The sequence below is a fragment of the Cetorhinus maximus genome, chromosome 12 (assembly GCF_964194155.1).
Source record: "Cetorhinus maximus chromosome 12, sCetMax3.hap1.1, whole genome shotgun sequence".
Taxonomy (NCBI): Eukaryota; Metazoa; Chordata; class Chondrichthyes; order Lamniformes; family Cetorhinidae; genus Cetorhinus; species Cetorhinus maximus.
The window spans coordinates 86,626,779-86,649,231 of NC_135890.1; the positions used below are offsets into that span (position 1 = coordinate 86,626,779).

The 22,453-nt window shown below is 41.0% G+C and overlaps 2 long non-coding RNA genes across 2 annotated transcripts in view; both read right to left on the minus strand.

Annotated features, from left to right (window-relative positions):
• Window positions 1–4,739: 4,739 nt before the first annotated feature.
• LOC144687112 (uncharacterized) lies at window positions 4,740–5,857 on the minus strand. The gene is made up of 2 exons (XR_013578064.1): window positions 5,635–5,857; window positions 4,740–5,232 (listed from the first exon to the last, which is right to left on the minus strand). It is a non-coding gene; the product is annotated as an uncharacterized LOC144687112 (long non-coding RNA).
• Window positions 5,858–13,965: 8,108 nt separating this feature from the next.
• The window catches only part of LOC144687657 (uncharacterized), a 109,971-nt gene continuing 101,483 nt past the window's right edge, over window positions 13,966–22,453 (minus strand). Inside the window, exon 3 of the long non-coding RNA XR_013578185.1 lies at window positions 13,966–14,536. This is a non-coding gene — a long non-coding RNA (uncharacterized LOC144687657). The remainder of the gene's footprint in view (window positions 14,537–22,453) is intronic.

The following is a 22,453-nucleotide window of genomic DNA, read 5'->3' on the forward strand; positions in this document are numbered from 1 at the left end:
CATGGCGTGAGTGAAACCACGATTCACATTTTGCATCCTTTCCAGTTTAAAGTATTGTGATTAAAGAGTTTAATAATATGCATACCAATTCTGATTAGATTTTATTAGATGGTAAGTAAGCATCCCTTTGATAACTCACCTTTAAGAAAATTCACACACAGTTAAAGGTAAAATTTATAGCAGATTGTAATAACCACCCAGGGTCTCCATTAAGCAACTTGTCCAAGGGACTTATTAAACTCCTCAAGACCAGCAAAGAATCCACTGAAAAAAAATAACTGTTTTGTTACCTTCTGTGTACATGGCACACGTAGAGGCTTGAATTTTATAATGTTATGATAGAATATCCCACTAAAAGTACAGCAAAGGACCCGGTTTTTGGTGGACAATAATAGATCTGTCACTGCTGGTGATGACAGGAAATCTCCCAGAACACCCTTTAAGTTTGCTTTTATTTTAAATTGAGAAACTTTAAGTGAAGGTCAAAGGTTTATCCAAAATGGCTGAAAAGAATTGGAAAGTTCAGCTAAATCAACAAGTTATGATTATGTGATGCCAACCTTTCCAAAAGACTGTAGAATGTATGTAGGAGGAAAATCTGATGGGGGCAAAGTGTTTTGAAAGATTGAGATCCTGAGAAATATATATTTAGAAATATTGCCCAGATACTCAAATGCCCAACTCACATTGTAGCAATAAAGACAGAAAACGCTGGAAAAGCTCAGTAGGCCTGGCAGCATCTGTGGAGACAAGAGTCATGTTGGACTTGAAACATGAACTCTGTTTCTGACTCCACCAATGCTGCCAGGAGTTTTTCCAGCATTTTCTGTTTTTTTTATTTCAGACCCCCCAGCATCCACAGTATTTTGCGTTTATTTTAGAATTGGAACAGTCATTTTTCAGTTGTGTTGTAGGTGAACTGACTGTGTAAACTCTAAATACACCATGTTAATTGTCTTTTAGGCCATGCTGTTTCATTGCTTGCATAGAGCTTGTTATTTGGATTACAAGCAGTGCCATCCCATTGAAGGTAACAGCTCATATGTGCAGAGAGAACTGTGGAGAGCTCTTGGCTGTCATGGTTTTGTTCAGATCTGTGCTCACTGATCTTGTGAACAACACACAGAGCACTGACTAAACAAACGAGGAACATTTTAATTGGTGATTCAGTAGTCTCAGTGCCCCATCTCTTTCCTGAGTCCTGTCAGTACAGTACAGTAACAGCAGCAGACACTATTCTGTTAACATTTATTTTTGCATAACAAATGATTGAGGAGCTATACAATGCATTTATCCCACATGCAGTCAAAGCAACCCCACCAATGTCTCTTTTCCACTCATAACACTGTAAAACATTGTTCCTTTTTTTTAAGAGGCAGGAGCTCTGAGCTAGCTGCTTGATGGAGAATTAAGGTATGGACCACATGAACCTGTTCTTGTGGTATCTGTCTAGGGTCAAAAGGAGAAGGAAGTAGAAAAAAATCACAACATTTGGAAGGAGGAAATAGCAGTGCTGTCAGCAATGGTAATTCTGACACATTAGGACAGAAGGCACAAAGCTGGTTATCAGGCAGAATGGAGACTGTCAATGATATTGGCCAGGAAACTGAAAATGGAACTGATTTGAAGACTGGGAGTATTAAGTGGATAAAAACAAAAAGCTAAAAGCTACTGCGGATGCTGGAAATCCAAAACAAAAACAGAATTACCTGGAAAAACTCAGCAGGTCTGGAAGCATCGGCGGAGAAGAAATCAGTTAACCTTTCGAGCCTTCATGGCCCTTTGGCAGAACTGAAGCATAGTTAGAAGAAGGGAGATATATAAAATGGTTTAAGGTGGGTGGGGGGGGGGGGGGGGGGGGGGGTGGGTGGGTGGGGAGAGAGACATTGAGGGTGTGGTGATTGTGGAGATGAGCAGATAATCAAAAGATGTCACAGACAAAAGGGTCAAAGAGGTGTTGAAGGTGGTGATATTTGTCTAAGAAAAGTGCTAATTAAGAATGGAAGACAGGATATTCAAAGTACAGCTCTAGTGGGGGTGGGGTGGAAAGACTAATGAGGTTTTAGTTTTAGATTTAAAAATAATGGAAATAGGTGGGGAAAGAAGAATCTATATAAATTATTGAAAAAAAAGGCAGGGGGGTGGGGGGGAGAAACGGGGTGGGGATGGGGGGAGGGGGAGTTTAAGATCTAAAGTTGTTGAATTCAATATTCAGCCCGGAAGGCTGTAAAGTGCCTAGTCGGAAGATGAGGTGCTGTTCCTCCAGTTTGCGTTGGGCTTCACTGGAACAATGCAGCAAGCCAAGGACAGACATGTGGGCAAGAGAACAGGGTGGAGTGTTAAAATGGCAAGCGACAGGGAGGTTTGGGTCTTTCTTGCGGACAGACCGCAGGGGGATGGAGGTGTAGAGGGATTGGACATCCATGGTGAAGAGGAAGCGGTTGGGGCCAGGGAACTGGAAATTGTTGATGTGACATAAGGTGTCAGAGGAATCACGGATGTAGGTGGGAAGGGACTGGACAAGGGGAGAGAGAAGGGAGTCAAGATAACGAGAAATGAGTTTCGTGGGGCAGGAACAGGCTGACACGATCGGTCTGCCAGGACAGTTCTGTTTGTGGATTTTGGGTAGGAGGTAGAAGCGGGCCGTCCGAGGTTGGGCGACTATCAAGTTGGAAGCTGTGGGAGGAAGATCTCCAGAGGAGATGAGGTCAGTGACAGTCCTGGAAACAATGGCTTGATGTTCTGTGGTGGGGTCATGGTCCAGGGAGAGGTAGGAGGAAATGTCTGCGAGTTGACGCTCAGCCTCCGCGAGGTAGAGGTCAATGCGCCAGACAACAACAGTACCACCCTTGTCAGCGGGTTTGATGACAATGTTGGGGTTGGACCTGAGAGAACGGAGTGCAGTGAGTTCAGAGAGAGACAGATTAGAATGGGTGAGAGGAGCAGAGAAATTGAGACGGCTAATGTCACACCAACAGTTCTCAATGAAAAGATCAAGAGAAGGTAAGAATCCAGAGGGAGGGGTCCAAGTGGAGGGAGAATATTGGAGGTGGGTAAAAGGATCCGTTGAACGGGGAGAGGACTCCTGCCCAAAGAAGTGAGCACGGAGACGAAGACGGCGGAAGAAGAGTTCAGCATCATGCCGAGCCCGAAATTCATTGAGATGAGGGCGTAAGGGTATGAAACTAAGTCCTTTGCTGAGCACTGAACGTTCAGCATCGGAGAGGGGAAGGTCAGGGGGTATAGTGAATACGCGGCTGGGGCTGGGATTGGAAGATGGGGTGAGGACGGAGGGACAAGCAGGGGTGGAGGGTCCCAGATGGGTGTTGGAGTCAATGAGTTGTTGGAGCTTGCGTTCCTTAGCACTTGAGAGAAAGAGAAAAAGTTTCTTATTGAGGCGACGGATGAGGCGAAGAATAAAATGAAACTGGGGGCACGCGCAGCTTTGAAAAAGGGTGCGGCGGTGCTGCTGGAGGGAGAGGTCGAGTGTGTTCATATGGCGGCGCATGGCACTGAGTGTGGATCTCAGAATGCGACGGGAACAGCAGTCCGAGAAACGTTTGAGCTGTTTGTAGTTTTAAGAGTGTTTCGTTGTTGGGCCAGTGCCTATACATGTAAGTGCCTAGTGGTTGTAACAACACTTACAAAAGATAAAATTTGTCTTATTCCACACTAGGTGAGCAATGAAGTGTTCTGAAGAGATAATGGATATCTCTGGAAGGAGTTTCCTGTGGCTCAATCCAAGGATGTAGGTAGCTGAAAAGTGCAAGCAGTTTAGAAATGTTATCAGAACACCACCTGTCTAAAACCTCCGCCCATTCCACAAAAATATTCATCTATAACAATTATGTTTCTTTTAAGTTGTGATGTGCTTTTGGCACATGGATTAAAATGTGGGTTATTGCCAAGTTTATAATGCTGTAAAGCTTATACTGTTGCCAGGTCAGTGTGTGTAGTTTTGAAAACAAATTCTCATAATGCAGCATGGCAGGGTAAATGTTATCAATTAAAAGTATCTTTACATTAGTGTACATTAATATGAATGCAATCCCTGTACTTGATACATGCCATGTTAGCAATCCAATTAGATTCACAAGCCTTAAAAATATTTTCGTAGTGTCATCCTGAATTAACCAGAGTACATTTTTTTGCGAACATGTGCTTTGAGATCATATTGTTGGATTAGTGTGTAACGAAGTGTGAGTTCAGGGAATGAACTCTCCTCTAACACTGTTAAACTGAATAAACCACAGCAACGGGTTTCAACACTTTTACCTTACAGTAAAACGCTGCACGCTGCTGGCGCGGGATTACCTGGTTGGCTAAAACAGAATTAAAAAGAAATCACATTAGAAGGAAAAGGTTTCACAGTAAAGTTTCACATTTGAATGTTGCAGGTGAAGCATTTCCAGCTTTGAGGCGCGTTTAATGAAAGCTGGAAATAAACGTTTCAATTCTGTCTTGTTTCTCTGGTTAACAAGTCCGGAACTTTTATTTGGTTGGTAATTGCTCGTTCGTATGCCCGGCTCATTCTCCACGCAACGGCAAGAACCTAACTCAATCAGGAAATGAGTTGTTTATTCCTGAATGTAATATCTTGTACTAAATTAATCACCTTAAAGCATTTGGGAAACAGATAGCTTTCAGCTTTCACAGTAAACCGAAGCCTCCTTGAGATTAGACTCTGAATTATTTGTAATATTTATTTTAAATATACAAGGCCCTTTTTTTTTAAAAAAAAAGAAAAAATACAAGTTCGGCTTAAAATCAATCTGAGAAAAGGTTTGTTAGAAACAGAAGGATATGAAATACTTCAAGTTTCATACATAACAGGCTTAGAGATGTCAAGGTTCCCCAATCTCCCCACATTGTACCAAACTTTTACATAAGATGATTTCATTTGTGACTGTTTCCATTATCCTTTAATTGATAAAGCATTGGATAATATTTCAAATCCGATCTGTTTAAACAAATATGTTGTACAATCAATCTTACACGAACCTCCTCGAATCATAAAATCAATTTGCAGCTGAATTTGTGAAGCCGTGGTCACTAGGTAATTTTGTAGGCTTCGAACTGTTTTAGGAAAAGCTAAAATCCTATCTTCTTTCAAGTATAACTGAGCATCTGTGTCCAATGGTGAATAAGACGATGCTTGCTGTCACCGACTGTGTCTTTGCATAAATCCATTTTAATACGTTCAGGTAGAAATTCGCTGACTGCAAGCAAACACTGTTAAAGAACGAAATCGTCGCAGTTAAAAAACAAGCTTTGCATTAAACTTAAGTACCGAAAATGCCGAACAGCAATTCCAAATGCACGATTCATAGTTTATAATTAGTGCTTGATAATAATACATCGTTATGTACAGGAATGCTCTAAAGTACTAAAAAAAAACTTACACTGGTCGCATTAAAAATGATTTAAAAAATAAAATAGATATGGAATATAGAGTTTGAAATAATCGCCAAAATCTTAAATCAGAAAGCGTTAGTTTCATATACTAGTTAGATCTTCCATTGATGCTAAATCAGAAATTTCTGCAGCACCAAAACTACTGCAGCGGACAGATTGTAACATTAAGTTACAGAATGGACTCGGTGTTACATGTGTTCTGTAATACTCAGCACTCACTTTGGTAATTATATATACACGGGCTGCGATTGAGTGCACGGAAAATCTTTCAGTTTACTCAAGCAAGTTAATCGGGCGGAAGTTATTCTTGTAGTTTTCCTCTCCCGGCACAGCGCAGAGCATTAAAGGTCTCCGGATTGCGTTAATATTCGTTTTCCTTTTTACTTTTAGCAGAACATTAATGTCAGGGAAGCATGATGTCCCTGGCCCGAGTAGGGGGTTGGCGGGGCGGGGGGGCACATCCTTTCCCTTAGTCCTTTAGAGGGCGCTCTCTGCCCGCACTGAGGAACTTGGCTTTGCCTTGATCTCTCGACTGGACAGACAAATAACACCAAGGGAAAAAAAACTCAACAGCAAACCGACAAATTGTTCGTGACTTTTGTTTTAAATTCGAAATACACGTTCATAAGGATCAAAAAGCACTTACGAAGTCTGCAAAGAAGTGTTCTCTCGTAATGATTTTTAACCTAATAATTATTATTATGGAAAAATAGACTGGCAATTTGCGCTTATTAGTTCTTCCTAGCTTTTTAAAAAATGTAATTTAAAAAGTTCATTTTGATGAGACAGGCCAGGCTTTTGCCAAAACGGGATGACAAAGGAAAAAAAAAGTTTGATGTTTCTTTCAGTATATGGAGGATGTTTACAAGACAGTACCTCAAGAATTTGGTAACAATTTTTAAAAAATCACAAATATGCATTTGAATCCCAAACTAACTCACCATCCAAAATCAGCAACAAGACATTCCCTCACATGACATTTTCCCGAAAATCTTAATGTGCCGATTAACAATGGCCTGTTTAAATTATTCTTTGAAATGATGGTATAACAGATGCCAATGAACACCAGAAATAAACAAATCATACTGAATAAAATAAAATAATTTTCAATGATAGTCCAAACAATTATGTTGAAAACATGCAGGGAAGAGCGGAGAAGGGGAGTCACGGAAAGGGACTTGTACCAATTAACTGCACTTTAATAATAATAAAATATATTTTAGGTAGATACTGCCAAGGGAGAAAACAATCTGGAAGGAAAACATTTACAGGACGAGAACAGTGTTTAACTCTTTGCACATCTCAGCCAGTATATATGAGACAGTACTTGGGTTGGCTGGACATGTCTCTAATGTTGCCGGAGTTAAATTCTGTTTCACGTACCATTTTAACAATAAATAAAATGAAATATGTCTGTAGGAATTACACTGGGTCCAGAATTTACCAAAATACTCATAATTCTGTTTCCAGGGCGATTATTAATAAATAACTATCTCGAGACTTTATCAAGTTACAGAATTCGCGTCACTTGTCTGGTTAGAAACAGACGCCCTTTCGTGTGCAAATAGGAAGAAGATCGATGTGATGCACTGTTTACATACATAATTCAGCTAAGTAGATGCTGTTATTTTATATGGAGTTTGTTTAATGGAAATCAATAACCTATACTTGACTGGGGAGTTACATTATGGGCTCGGGCTTAGACTCTCCACTATTCCAAAGAACTGCTAACATGTTGACACCAGTGTTATAATGTTGAGGGATATTAGAGTATCACTGAAGTATACTGTTTGTGCTCGACCAGTCCTGCTCTGTGCTGTGCATCAGAATCAACACAGACAGTAGAAATGGACGTGTGACAAGTCTAACAAAACTATTAACACATAATGCAACTTGAAAGCATTTCATATGGATTAGAACTTAAGCTGCTTAGATTTCCTAATTAGCATTGTCTATATTGTATATACTATATGTGGTTTTGATCTATTGCACATAAAACCATGTGTAGTTACCAATTGCATCTTCATTTTGTTGAAAGGTAAAAATCTGGTTAATGGATTTAGTTATATCTGTTCCCTCTTTTTAAGTTGACCCAATTGCCACTGTATTTTACACATTTGTTTCTTCCGTACATTTCACTTCTACATAAAAGGAATAAACTTGTGCTTGGGTGAGAAAAGCGAGTGAATGGATGCAAGTGCACAATGCCAAAGCCCTCTTGAATCTGCGTGCTGTGTATGTGCGTGTGTCTCTATGTCGATGCATCCGTGCCTTTCTGACCAAGTGTACCTGCGCCAGCGAGGTTAACGTGTAAAGATGTAACCAAAAAAAAGTTTAAAACAGAATGACTGCCAAAAGCATTTTGCAAAGTAATAAATTGGTTTAAAGCATTTTTTAAAAAATCAGATCTAAGTTGAACACCCAGTCTTTAAAATCCACAGTTTTAAAGTCCTCCTGATAATCGTTTTCTTAACTGAGGTAAACATAAATACTGATAAAGCAAACAATTCTTATCTGTGAATCTAGGTCCGTCTTTATTTCCCCCCCTCCCTCATAAACCTGACCTGAACTATTGGAAACATAATTCCAACCGTGAATACAGAATTACACTGAGGATCTGTGGCTACTTTCACACCTACTATCAGTTCTTCCACAAAGAGCATAACACATACAACAAATACAAGTGAAGGACGGCTCTTTACATTGTTACTGTAAACAGGAGTAAGTGAAAAGCTGACGAAAACATTAGCAGCAACTCATGTTACTTTAAAAAAAATCATAATTGCAAATAGTTTCAGTATTGAATTTGGGAATGGAAATATATTTAAGTAGACTTCCACCCCGCCCCCCTCCCTTCTGTTATCTGCATGCGTTTGTGTGTGGGGAGCGGGGAGGTGGGGGATAGTGCTGCGGGTCGAGGATATTTTTTCAATTGATAAAAATTTGGAATAACATCATTGTTTCTGTGTAATCGCGGGACGATCAGATTTTTGCTCGCACACAGTGCACAATCAGTGAGGTGCCTGGGGCTTTGCACGGTCGTGTGCGACCGAAGAGCTTAAAAGTGCGTGAAAACTACCCTTTGCAATTTGATGAGCTACAGAGAACAGTGCAGCAAGTGGGGAGAAGCTTCCTGCCGCACTGTTATTTCACTAGCGACTCCGCGAGGTATATACAAAACATTGTCAAAATGTGCGGGGCTCCACTGGCCTTGTGAAAGGGAAATACTCCTTCCCTGTGATCAACTTCTCGCAACACATGTTTACTTAGGTAGATTGTAGGACTTTTACTATCAATAAAATACAGCCCCCACCCGAAGCACACTTCGCTTATTAAACATTAAACGCGCTGTCGATAATCAAATTATTTACATTTTTTTTAAAAAAAGAGGGTTATTCCGCGAGCTGGTAGATCTTAAAGGAAATCCAGAAGGAATGTTCGTGTCGACTCGTGTGGAAGGGCGGGTTTACTAAATGAACGCAAACATCGTTTTGCCCGAGTTTGTGTCTGTCTGCCGATATATTTGTGGCTGAAAGCGGGTCGGCTGAAGCGCGCAGTCCAAGTTAATCGAGATAAAAAGCAAAGGATACCAGATAGACTAACTTTGCACTTTTCACCATAAACAGTGCAATTAAAGATGCAACGCATGGTCTTTCCGAGTGTAGCGTTTCCGACACTTAACTCAGAGGGTCGCCTTTTAAAAAACAAATTACGGCGCAACTGTTAATAATGCGAATTCAACCCATACAAGTTGCACAAGTCCAACTATATCACTCCTGCAGAGATGGGCGGTATTTTCTATTCACTAACGCGGTTCTGGCATCGCACTCCCCTCACTGGCCCAATGCAATTTTCTTTTCCAATGTGTTAATTCCGCAAAAGAAATGTGTGTCTGTGCGTGTGTGTGTGTGTGCCGAATGACTGGCTGCAGGCAGTGCTGATGTGTTAGTGTGTTGCACTGTGGTAGTGTTTTAAATAAGTGTTTATAGGGGTGCGTTTAACCTGTGTGTCTGACTGCTGGAAGTTAACAGCAAGGTTCTTTTTCCGCATTCTGACTTTTCTCCATCTTTTTTCCCGATGACACGGAGACTAGAAACTGATAGGGAAGGTGGGGTGCACTCCTGTGTTTTACCCAACTCAACTCAGGAATACAGTTCAAATATTTACCGATTTAAATGATGGAAAGGGTTTTGTAATTCATTCATGGGATGTGGGCTTCGCTGGCTAGGCCAGCATTTATTGCCCATCCCTAGTTGCTCTTTGAAAAGGTGGTGGTGAGCTGCCTTCTTGAACCGCTGCAGTCCTTGTGGTGTAGGTACACCCACAGTGCTGTTAGGAAGGTGACCCTGGAACTCCCTCCCTAACAGCACTGTGGGTGTGCCTACACCACATGGACTGCAAGCGGCTCAGGAAGGATAGCGTGCAGCGGAGGGCTCGATGTTTAGTCTTAACCAGGACACAATTGGACAGGAAGAATCCTGGGAGGAACAAGACTGTCCCAAGGGGGAAAAAAAAAGTTGGAAAGTCGTATCTGTAAACCGATACTTTAGGAAACACAAGCAGAAAATAGTTTTATATATAATATATATATATACTTTTGAAAAGCGTAATGTAATAAAGACAGATAAACCTACACAAACTTGCAGCAGGATTCCCAGAAGGTTGCATGTTGTTGTGTTTGCAGACCCCCCCCCCCCAGAGGTCAAATAGTTTAAGTGACTTTTGCTAGGAGTTTGAGACTGACTGTTGAGATGATTTCGGGCCAGTGAGTGCAATTTAGGAAAGCGGCTGGGGGGAGAGAGAGAGAGAGGGAGGGAGAAAGCGCGCCAGCTGATCTCCCTGGAAGGTCAGCGGAACTGTTACATTAAGAAGGTCAATATTGTGCTGTAACTTTGTGGGTGGGGCCATTCAAGTACACTCAGCCTCAAGTCAGTTTTCTTTGGCCAGTGCACTCCCATTTACCCCGACAATTGCCGATTTAAAAATCTAACAAGTCTTTGCAACATCCTGACGTTTAGTCCCCACTCTTATTTAGTCTCAAAACTGACCCTCCAAAAGGTTATGTACAGCGGTATGTTATGATAATGGCAGTAAAATCGCAAATAGTGAAATCCTCCCTCCACCACCCTCCAAGCGTGAAATCAATTTTTCGTGAAGTTTCGGAATTAGGACTAGCACTGAGGCGCGGCCTTTCAATTCTGTTTTTTTCAAAGAAATCCTATTTAATTACTTACCAGATCTCAAATTTACAAGAGAATCGATTAAATGTAAGGTCCTGAGAAAGGATTTTAGGAGTAAAGTGTTGCTTTGCACGAAATGTCACCCATTTCTGATGACTTGTTGCTGGAGATAGCAGATTTTAAACAGACGCAAAAAATATTTTTAAAATGTTGGTATCTTCATAAGGTTCGTCATTTGTGAGGGCAGAATACTGCTGATGCACCGCATCGAGCTCAGATGTAGAAAATGATCAAAGATTGCAGAGTGAGCATTCTGGTAGCTGTGATCGATATAAGGGACGCAGGTAGGAATGAATCAAATTGACTGTGTTGAAAGATGACACGGTTTCAAACACGCTGTTATTTACTTCATGTCGTAACATATTCTAGAAATGATATTATTTCATTGCACGCGTTCATTTTTTTTCATCGGCCGAACACTGTTAGTGGACCTGGGGCTATTGATGACATCAGTGTGTAGCAACCTGAACGAATGTCAACGCTTGAAATATAGGAACTGGGAAGGGTCATCAAGGTCTTATAGGTCACAGGGACACTTAACACATGACAATTTTGAAGACATTATAAGAGATCCATAAATAATGAGCAGTTTTATGACTGAAGTTTCCTCCAGGCTAAATGCTACCTAGATTAATGCTTAAATAGCTATTATGCCTTTTCTTCATTAATAGGAAATTAGTTCACGGGGCCGGAGCAGTTGAAGGGTTTAAAACTACAATGTATTGTGCTGGAGTGCTCAGCATTTTATATTTTCATCGTATTGGAGGAGAATTTCCCAACAGTTATTTATTTGGATAGGAAAGGCGGTTTTAAGGGTTTCTTAAATAGTTTTAAACTAATTATATATATATATATAATATTGAAATCCCACTCTGTGCACCACATTGACCATCACCAGTCATAGAATGTGATGCCTGGAGCTGCTAAATCAGGAGTGCTACAGATGCCTTTGAGGCTGAGCGAAGAGCCAGCATAAAAGAGAAGAGGAGAATGACAGATCCAACTGCCTCCAGAAGCTCCTATACCTTCACCTGCACCCACTGTGGGAGAGTCTGCCAGTCACAGATAGGCCTGACTAGCCACCAGTGGGCCTGCAACTGATGAGAATAAAAATAAAACCTTCCTAAAAATCTTCGTCTGTGAAGAAATGATATATATAGAACTAATGTGGTTAATAATGGAGCTGAATACAGTATAGAGTGAATTTGGCAACTTTTTCAAAACAATTCATTTGAATCTGGATGACCAAACTGCATCAAGACTGCAGTCAAAGGTGGTGGTTAAGTTTACCATTTTATAAACCTCAATGTATTTGAATTAAGGACTGAAGAGCAGTAATCAGTTTGTTTCACACACAAATATAGCATTTTCAATTTTTATACATTTTTAAAAAAGTTTTTGTTTTTCCTCTCCATAGCTCACTCCTTGTGTGCAAGTGTATTTATTTCAGCATGCTATTGGGCTGGGAAGTGTGCCAGTGGATAAATTGTTCTCAGCCAAGGGCTCAGTAAGGCAGGACAGTTTTGACCTCAGTGAAGCTGGACTGAGCAGAAGGTTCATCATTTGTGAAGACAGAATACTTGATGCACAGCAGTGAACTCAAATGTAAAAAATGGTCAAAGATTGCAAAGTGAGAATTCCGATCGTTGTCATGGATATAATGGACACAGGGAGGAATGATTTGAATTGACTGTTGAAACATGGCACATCTTTGAACACTTATTTATTTCATGTCGTTGGCATATTCTAGAAATGATATTATTTTATTGTACATGCTCATTTTTTTCAGCTGTAGAACACTGCAAATGGACCTGGGTCTATTGATGGGATCAGTGTGTAGGAAACTAAATGAATGCTACTGCTTGAAATATAGGAACTGGGAAGGGCCATCCATCAACAAGGTCTTATAGGTCACAGCGACACTTAACATATAACCATTTTGAAGACATTATACGAGATACATAAATATTGAGCAGTTTTATGACGGAAGCTGTCTCCAGGCTGGTTCCTAGTGAAAAATGTAAACTTGTGCTTGTTGGATCAGGATAAGGTTGGTTGTTGATAGGCCAAATTAGACCCATAACAAAATAACGGTGATTTGGGCAAGGCTGCAAAGTGCTCCTGGCAATTATGGAGTCATAACCCCAGCAAGTGTCAGCATCTTCACAAAGGAGTGGTGGTGGTTGTTGGGGGTTGGGGTTCATAGAAATGTGAGGAAAAATGCATTCACATCTGTAATGCAAATGAACAGACTGGGTATGTTTAAATCCTTGTGACTATTTCATCCCAAAATTTATTCCTACTGTCTCCATATGTAGCTCAGTGTGAAACTCTGTTTGCTAACACTCCTGTGAATGTTAAATGGGATGTTTTGCCATGTTAAAGTCTCTATATAAATACAATTTCTTCTTGTTGTTGATAAAAGTCAATTGCATTTAAACCACTTACATCAAATGTTTTTCTTACACCAACTACTGCAGACAATCATTGGGGAAAGACATAGATGAAAGCCCATTTGATAAGACTGCACAGCAATATTATGTCTGACGTGGAGAAAGTATTTAAATAGCACCTTGCACTTCCTTAAGACATCCATTACTTTTTCTTTGGTAATCGCTATTGTCAAATTTTGCTCTGAGTGTGCTGCAAGGCTGTGGCACAATCAAGGGGTTCAAGACATGATGCAAGCCAGCTATTATTACTAATAATATGGCATTTTAAATGAATGTAGTTGTAACTCTTAATGTTGGTTTGAATGGTTGCTTGTACAGGTGACAGGTATGGCAACAGGACATCATTTTCATATAAATGTCCATAATGGAACAATATCCAGATGGCAGTAATGGAAGTCAAGTCATATAAGCTTTTTCAGCGGCTATTTTGTATCTATTAAGCTATATTATTTTTTAAATTAGCTGAGACTCCACAAATCCCTAAACTGAGGCAGCCTGACCGAATTTAGTTATGAAATTAATTAACAGGAAGTTGCTACATTTGGCATCAAACAAAGATCAAAGTCAGTTATGAAATTCCTCTGGGAACATGCCACTGGATACCTTTGCTAGTTTACACCCTATCATATCCCCACGTCAACCTCACTCAATGAAGTATGAGAATGGTGATGTAAAATTGATTCCATTATTTTTCTGGAAATCTTTATTCTTGGTGAAAACCACCCCTGCTCAAAACCTTTGGAGGAACTTATAATGTCACCAGGAGATGAACAGGTCAAAACTTATCTTTAACTGAAATTTAGTCCAGAGCTTAGATTCTATGACAACGGTGCCTATAAATATCATAACTTGGGGAACTCCAATTCACTTTATGCAAAAAAGAAACATGAGCAACCACTCTGTTTTGCTGTTCAGGGATTGGCTTGTTGGAGAGGATATGCTAAGGCTTGTAGCCAATAATTAGTCACCCCCAGGCACTTGCACTAATTAATAGAATTACTGTCATGCAAATTAAATGCTACAGGAGGAGCTGGTGCTTTAAGTATCATTCCAAAAGTAGCATCTCGAAGGATTAAAATTCTGACTTGTTCACATAATAAAGCAAATCCCCATCCAATAGTTTCGTCCTTTAGAGTTTTAGATTTTTTTGTCGTTTTATTTAATGAAAGTTTTGCAATTGGAAGTGTTTCATTGTTGCTTACATTTGTCAGCAAAAAACTACAAAATATTGAGAAGATAACATTGAATGATAAACTACAGAGTGATTGGCATAATAACGCTGAGTTAATTTATGAGTTAACTTATGCAGCTTCAAGTGACCACTCTGAAAGGCTCAGAAATAGAGATTCCCTTTATATTTGCAAACACAGCAGCAGCAATTCTTGTTGAATGAGTTTTAACGGATAACATGGCCAAACAGATCCTGACCTGAAAGTGAACAGCAAAGAGTGATGTAATCTACAGGTGCAGAGTATTACACTCAGTTGAAAGATAAACTTTCCCAGTGAAAATGATTGTATCAAGATCCAAATCTAACCTAATGGATGATTCAATTTTCTTTTGCAATTAGTGTGACAAATCAACTGCTAGAATAAAGGTGCCACTTAAAAAATTTTGGAGAGGTTTTATCTTGTGGCAGATGTTTTTTTGGTTAAACCAGGGGCTTAGAGTGACAAATAAAAGCTGTCCAGAAAGACTTGTGTATCCGGAGATTGAATTATTTGTTTATGAAGTTCTCCAATCCTATTGACAAATATGATCACCACTAATACATAATATTGTAGATTTTCAAGGCAACTAGTTTACATTGAATAAAAACAGAAAATGCTGGAAAGGCTCAGCAAGTCTGGCAGCATCTGTGGAGAGAGAAACAGAGTTAACGTTTCGAGTCTGTAAGAAGTCAAAAGGACTCGAAACGTTAACTCTGTTTCTCTCTTCACAGACGCTGCCAGACCTGCTGAGTTTTTCCAGCATTTTCTGTTTTTATTTCAGATTTCCAGCATCTGTAACATTTTGCCTTTAGTTTACATCATCTCTGTAAATATTTTTGTCTGGAGGATTCATGATGCTATAAACCTCCAAATTCCAATCCCACTCAAAATTTACTTGCTTTGCAGAAAGTTTTAAGTTCAAAGTACTTTAGGAAATGATCAAAAGGACCATAAGCTCTAATAGAAATGATCTGTCACATAAATTCAGGAGGGACCTGGTATGTTAAAGAATATTTCACCTACTGCAGGAATCAGAACCTAGATCCTGGTGTATACATCAGCAAAGCTGAACAATATTTCACTATAAGTAACGTGGGAAGAAGTTTTTCTGGAGGCTTTGAGGTCATCTGTCATCCTTCTACTTAGACTGTTTTTGTATTTGTACAGTCATCGGTAGAAAAGTCTGGCACCCTTATAAGTGCCACCTTTTCAAAGTTTCAACTCCAAGGCAGCCAGCTGGTAGAAATGGAACATAGTAGGATCTCCAAAACAAAAACAGAATTACCTGGAAAAACTCAGCAGGTCTGGCAGCATCGGCGGAGAAGAAAAGAGTTGACGTTTTGAGTCCTCATGACCCTTCAACAGAACTGAGTAATATTAGGAGAGGAGTGAAATATAAGCTGGTTTAAGGTGTTGGGGGGTGGGGGGGGGATAGAAGTTGGAGGGGGTGGTGGGGGGGGGTGGTTGTAGGGACAAGCAAGCAGTGATAGGAGCAGATAATCAAAAGATGTCACAGACAAAGGAACAAAGAGGTGTTGAAGGTCGTGTTATTATCTAAACAAATGTGCTAATTAAGAATGGATGGCAGGACACTCAAGGTACAGCTCTAGTGGGGGTGGGGTGGAAAGACTAACAGGGCATTAAAGGTATAGATTTAAAAATAATGGAAATAGGTGGGAAAAGAAAAATCTATATAAATTATTGGAAAAAACAAAAGGGAGGGGGAAGAAACAGAAAGGGGGTGGGGATTGTCACCTTGAAACTTACAAGTAGTGACTGATTCAAATGAGAGAAGATGTTCATATTTTTTCTTGTGGAATGATCCCCAGCTCTGCTGCAGTCAAATTCATATTGGATAACATTTTTGCCAAGTGGCAAGTGGATAATCAGACACATAAGGAGCTTGCGAACTTGCTTTGTTCTTCTTTTCTTCTGGACATTGTACCATAGGCATTAATAAAAAGATGGTTGGTGCCCCTTTAAGGCTCTCCTTAAAACCTGCCCCTATGACCAAGCTTTTGGTCACCTGCCCTCATATCTCCTCACGTGGCTCGGTGTTGACTTTTGTTTTATAACACTCCTGAGAAGCATCTTGGGACATTTTACCACATTAAAGTTGCTATATAAATGCAAGTTGTTGCTGTCTTCTCTGAGTGATGCCCTTGGATCCTGAGCAATGTCCTTAAACTAATAATTTGACATGGCTATAAAAATAAAACTGAAATATTAGGTCAGACCATAATTTTAATTATGGAGTAAAAAGCAGGAATCCATAAAAAAAGGCTGCTTTTATTTTTAAATGTTACAAAATTTGAGATATTAACAATTGTCACATTGTGGGTAAGAATTACCTCCTATTATTCGTTGCCCAATTATAATCTGCTTACATAAATATATTTACATATGTAAATTGCTTCATTGGATAAAAGATCTTCAATCTGGTCCGGGCACTTCATTTGCATATTTTGACATAATTCAGTTTTGCAATTAACTAGAGTCAATCAAAACTGAAAAGTCTGGCAAAAAAACACTGACAAAATTAATTGAGGATTAAATTATTTCCTATAAATTTCCTACATTACAACAGTGACAAAAAGTGCTTCATTGGCTGTAAAGCGCTTTGAGACATTTGATGGTTGTGATAAGTGCTATATAAACTCAAGTATTTCTTTTTAAAGATGTGATTACTTCAGTATTGTTTATCTTCCATTCTTTTAAAAAGGGCAGATCAAACAAAGAAACATAAATTTTTGTATTTGAGAGATTGCAATGTGTGGTAAGTTCTGATCATGCCAGTGGAGGTTATTTAACTGCATCAAAGCCCCCATGATCCACAACATGCGATTTAAATTGAGGTACTGTATATGCAGTAGGAAATGGCAGGCAGGAAGTTTTATCTGATAGGATAGTCTATACATTTTGTTGGGCAAAAAGTTTGACTTGATAATTTTCCAATGAAAGGAATAGCTCTGCCTCAACTTTGAGTATACTAGTTGATGTTCCATAATACTGCTCATGATAGGTCGGATGATACAATATTTCATAGCAGCATTAGTTATATTTGATATCAGACCCAATGTATGATTTTACTAGTGAAGTTCAGTCATATTTAAGATGGTACTTCTCTTTAAGTGTATAATTGGTGTGATATTCTGGGTCACCTAGAGGCTAATTGTTCTTAATCAGACCTTCAGGTCAGTAGCAGTCAGGTTAACTTACTTTTACATATTACTTCTCAAGTGTGACTCCTGAAGTCAGTTAGAATAGACTGGAGGTTATTTTGGAGAAAGGGTGTAAACTGGCATTAAGTAGGCACAGTGCTAATAAGACATGCCTGTGTGAAAGCCTGGCTTTAGCACAAAATTTTTATCCTAATTGCTGATGTTCATAATTTTGAACTTGCCTGGAGGTGCGAAAACAGTCTCAAATGCTGATTGGACACAATTTTTGTGTAGCAGTATATGTGAACTCCGTGCACCCACTTCCATGAAGGTGTGTGGTGTGCTGGCTGACAAGCAGCAACGGATTTCGGATGTCTCAAGAACTGACGGAGCAGATCCATGGGTTCTCAGACATAGCACTGGAAGTCTTGGTGGAGGACCTCCGGAGGACGGGGTGTTGTTCTGTACATGCAGGGGACCTGGAGTCCACCTCACCCTCCTGTCCCTCACTCCTACAGCAGCTGTTCTGCCTGACCTCATGTCCTCCTCCCCTTCCTCCTGCAGACCAAGGGGGAGCCTGAGCAAGATGCTGATGGCCAAGTACTCCCCTTCTCCTGATAACAAAGTGTCCAATAAGGTAGAGCAATTCAGCATGAACCATTTTTAGGCGAAGTTCTCAAAGAATTTACAGAATAAATATTGGTAGGAGTGTTGGTGGAGCCTTGACAAAGTGTTCCAGAATGTCTCCCAATGTGTTCAACCTCCAGCAAAAATGTGTCCACTAAATGTGATATAGCTTTAAATAGTTCTCTCAATTCCCAGTGGTGACTTGTTTGCTCCCAATCAGCTCATCACTATTAGGAGAGGTTGTTTAAAAAAATGCTATGTACCAAAATGCCGTGTAGCCTCCTTACTGAGCATTAGCAGGCAAGTTAAGTGGCAATCAGTTCTTTAATAATTCTTTAGGTGGCCACTCCTAGTGCATGCTTCAGCCCCTTTACCAAGATAGCACATGGAATAAACCAGCTTTTCAGCTTAAGACCCCATCTTGGTCACCTCTGATGTTCTTTAGCACTTAAAGTAGCCAGGGAAAATCATGCTCTCCCTTTCTGTTGGAGGAAGAGCAAGTGCCGGTGGCAGCAAAAGAATAGGAACCAGCTGACTGGAGGAATAGCTCTTTTTCAGTGCTTTAACCAGTGCTCCTTCCTCACCCTGACTGGTTAAATCCTGCAGGGTGATTGTGTATTCAACAGATGGAGTAATGAGGGCTGGAAATGGAATGTTGGCTGTTCCTGATGGAGCCATCATCTTGGAAGACACGCATAAATGTTGGAGTAGTGAGTAAAGAATTGTAAGGAATGTGCCAATATATTTTATGTGATGTTGCTGATTTGTAGTTTATCTGTCTGTGTGTTTGGGGGACAAAAATGATATGAATGTATGAATATACAAATTAGGAGCAGGAGTAGGTCACTCGGCCGAACCTGCTCCACCATTCAATAAGATCATGGCTGATCTGAATGTAACCTCAACCCCACGTTCCTGCCTACCCCCGATAATCTTTCACCCCTTTGTTTAAGAAGAAGAATCTATCTAGCTCTGCCTTAAAAAACATTCAAAGACTCTGCTTCCACTGCTTTTTGAGGAAGAGATTTGCAAAGACTCATGACACTCTGAGAAAAAAAATTCCCCCTCATCTCTGTCTTAAATGAGCTGCCCCTTATTTTAAAACCATGACCTCTAGTTCTCAATTCTCCCACATAAGGAAACATCCTCTCCACATCCACTTTGTCAAGACCCCCATGAGTTTTGATAAAGTTTTCATTATGTCCTTGCTTCACTCCTCTTATGGCCACCTGCACCACAATGTATTAGACAGTCTTCCTGGCTTGAGCCAGTGACCAGTAGTTGTGACGCCATCCCACTCCGTCTCCATTGCTCCCACCTTTTCCTGTGAGCAGATACAAATTGCACATATTTTGGAATTTGGAAACACAGACTGTTTCACCCAAGTACTCAGTCTACATTTACAATGTATAAGTGCAGCATGCCAGTAGCTTGTATTGACATGGTGCTTTGAGGATGCAACTTGCAAGATTTGTGTGTGTGACGCTAGAAACATTTCAGTGCTTCCAATAAAGGTTACCCTGAAGTAATATATGTGAAAGAGATGAAAGGTTGACTGGTCTGTGATGGAGTGACATAGCTCAAGAGTAAACTCACTGTTGGATGCATCCCAGAGTGAAATACTTCAAGTAGGCACATTCTAGGTGGTTTTACCTTTTCAATCTTTCTGACTTTCTCCTACAACGCTGGAAGTGAGAAAATAGATAATTTCATGTGACCATCTTTAATTCGGCATGTCTGACATTGCCCCATTGGGAGGGTACCCCTCTGTTTCACGTAGGGTAATGCTCCTTTTGCTGCAATTCCTGTAGTAGCATCTTGAGGCCAAAATTCTAAATGGACAGTGTTGATTCTCTGTCTTCTGCTCTCCATTGTTCAAACTTTGAATATTTCTACTTTGGTCTTTAGATGCTTGATGCATCACTTGATGCTCCTCTGCTAGAGAGCCTGCTGCTCTCTCTTTCCAATCAGAAAGTTCTGTGTGCTTGTAGCAGTCAGTCGGCTGCCTCCATCTCAGCTGTGGATGTCGGGGGAGCACCAAGATATAGCGGCAGGGTTAGGAAGGTTAAGAAGATGTAACTCTTTCAGATTCAAACAATTAAACTAAATTAACAAAATAAGGGATGAAATAAACACAGCCCCTAAGTCAGGTCAGCTGTAAATCCAAGGACAAAGTTTAAAGGAAACTTACAAACATCAAATCAAAATGTGATTAAAGGGGTCAATAAAACACCCCTCTCCCTGTGGTACCCACCAGGCACGGAGGGCCTTGAGAGTGCCGCAGACACCGCGCGCTCCCTCTCCAGGGACACCCGGCCGCAAACGTAGCTGCGGAAGAGGGCCAAACAGTCGGGCGGGACGACCCCCTCGATCACCTGCTGCCTGGACCTGTCAATGGCCAACTTGGCCAGGCCCAGGAGCAGGTTCACGAGGAGGTCCTCCTCCTTCCCGGCCCCTCTGCGCACCGGGTGTCCGTAGATCAGGAGCGTGGGGCTGAAGTGCAAACAAAACAGTAATAAAAGGTTTTTTAAGTAACTGAAAAGTTAAGATGTAACTCTTTTGGTGTTAAACAATTAAACTAAATTTACAAAATAAGGGATAAAATAAACACAGCCCCTAAGTCAGGTCAGCTGTCAAACTAAGGACAAAGATTAAAGGAAACTTACAAACATTAAACCAAAATGTGATTAAAGGGGTCGATAAAACACCCCAGTTCCTGCAGTGTCCACCGAGCACGGAAGGCCTCGAGGGTGCCGGCAGACACCGCAGGCTCCCTCTCCAGGGGCACCCGGCCGCGAACGTTGCCACGGAAGAGGGCCAGTCGGGCGGGACGACCCCCTCGATCGCCCGCTGCTTGGACCTGTGAATGGCCAACTTGGCCGGGCCCAGGAGCAGGTTACGAGGAGGTCCTCCTCCTTCCCGGCCCCCCTCCGCACCGGGTATCCGTAGATCAGGAGCGTGGGACTGAAGTTCAAACAGAACAGTAATAAAAGGTTTTTTAAGTAACTGAAAAGTTAAAAGTTAAGAAGATGTATCTCTTGTAGAGTTAAAACAATTAACTAAATTAACAATAACAAGGGAGAAATCAAGCACAGCCCCTAATTCAGGTCAGCTGTAAGTTAAGAAGATGTAACTCTTTCGAGTACATTCACAGTTCTTGGTTTCCGGGAGTGGGACATGAACCCACAACCTTCTGATTCAAAGGCGAGGGTGCTATGAACTGAGCCACAGCTGACACCTCTGTTAAGAAGATGTAACACTTTTCGAGTCAAAACAATTAACTAAATTAACAATAACAAGGGATAAATCAAGCATAGCCCCTAATTCAGGTCAGCTGTAAAACCAAGGACAAAGTTTAAAGGAAACTTACAAACATTAAACCAAAGTGTGATTAAAGGGGTCAACAAAGCACCCCAATCCCCGCGGCGCCCACCGGTCACGGAAGGCCTCGATGGTGCCGGCAAACACCGCGTGCTCCCTCTCCAGGGACACCCGGCCGCGAACGTAGCCGCGGAATAGGGACAAACAATCGGGCGGGACTCCCCCCTCGATCGCCCGCTGCCTGGACCTGTTAATGGCCAACCTGGCCAGGCCCAAGAGCAGGTTCACGAGGAGGTCCTCCTCCTTCCCGACCCCCTTCCGCACCGGGTGTCCGTAGATCAGGAGCGTGGGACTGAAGTGCAAACAAAACAGTAATAAAAGGTTTTTTAAGTAACTGAAAAGTTAAGAAGATGTATCTCTTGTAGAGTTAAAACAATTAACTAAATTAACAATAACAAGGGAGAAATCAAGCACAGCCTCTAATTCAGATCAGCTGTAAGTTAAGAAGATGTATCTCTTGTAGAGTTAAAACAATTAACTAAATTAACAATAACAAGGGAAAAATCAAGCACAGCCCCTAATTCAGGGCAGCTGTAAGTTAAGAAGATGTAACTCTTTCGAGTACATTCACAGTTCTTGGTTTCCGGGAGTGGGACATGAACTCACAACCTTCTGATTCAAAGGCGAGGGTGCTATGAACTGAGCCACAGCTGACACCTCTGTTAAGAAGATGTAACTCTTTTGAGTCAAAACAATAAACTAAATTAACAAAAACAAGGGAGAAATCAAGCACAGCCCCTAAGTCAGGTCAGCTGTAAAATCAAGGAAAAACTTTAAAGGAACCTTACAAACATCAAACTAAGATGTGATGAAAGGGGTCAACAAAACACCCCAGTCCCCGCGGTGCCCACCGGGCACGGAAGGCCTCGATGGTGCCGGCAGACACCGCGTGCTCCCTTTCCAGGGACATCCGGCCGCGCACGTAGCCGCGGAAGAGGGACAAACAATCGGGCGGGACTCCCCCG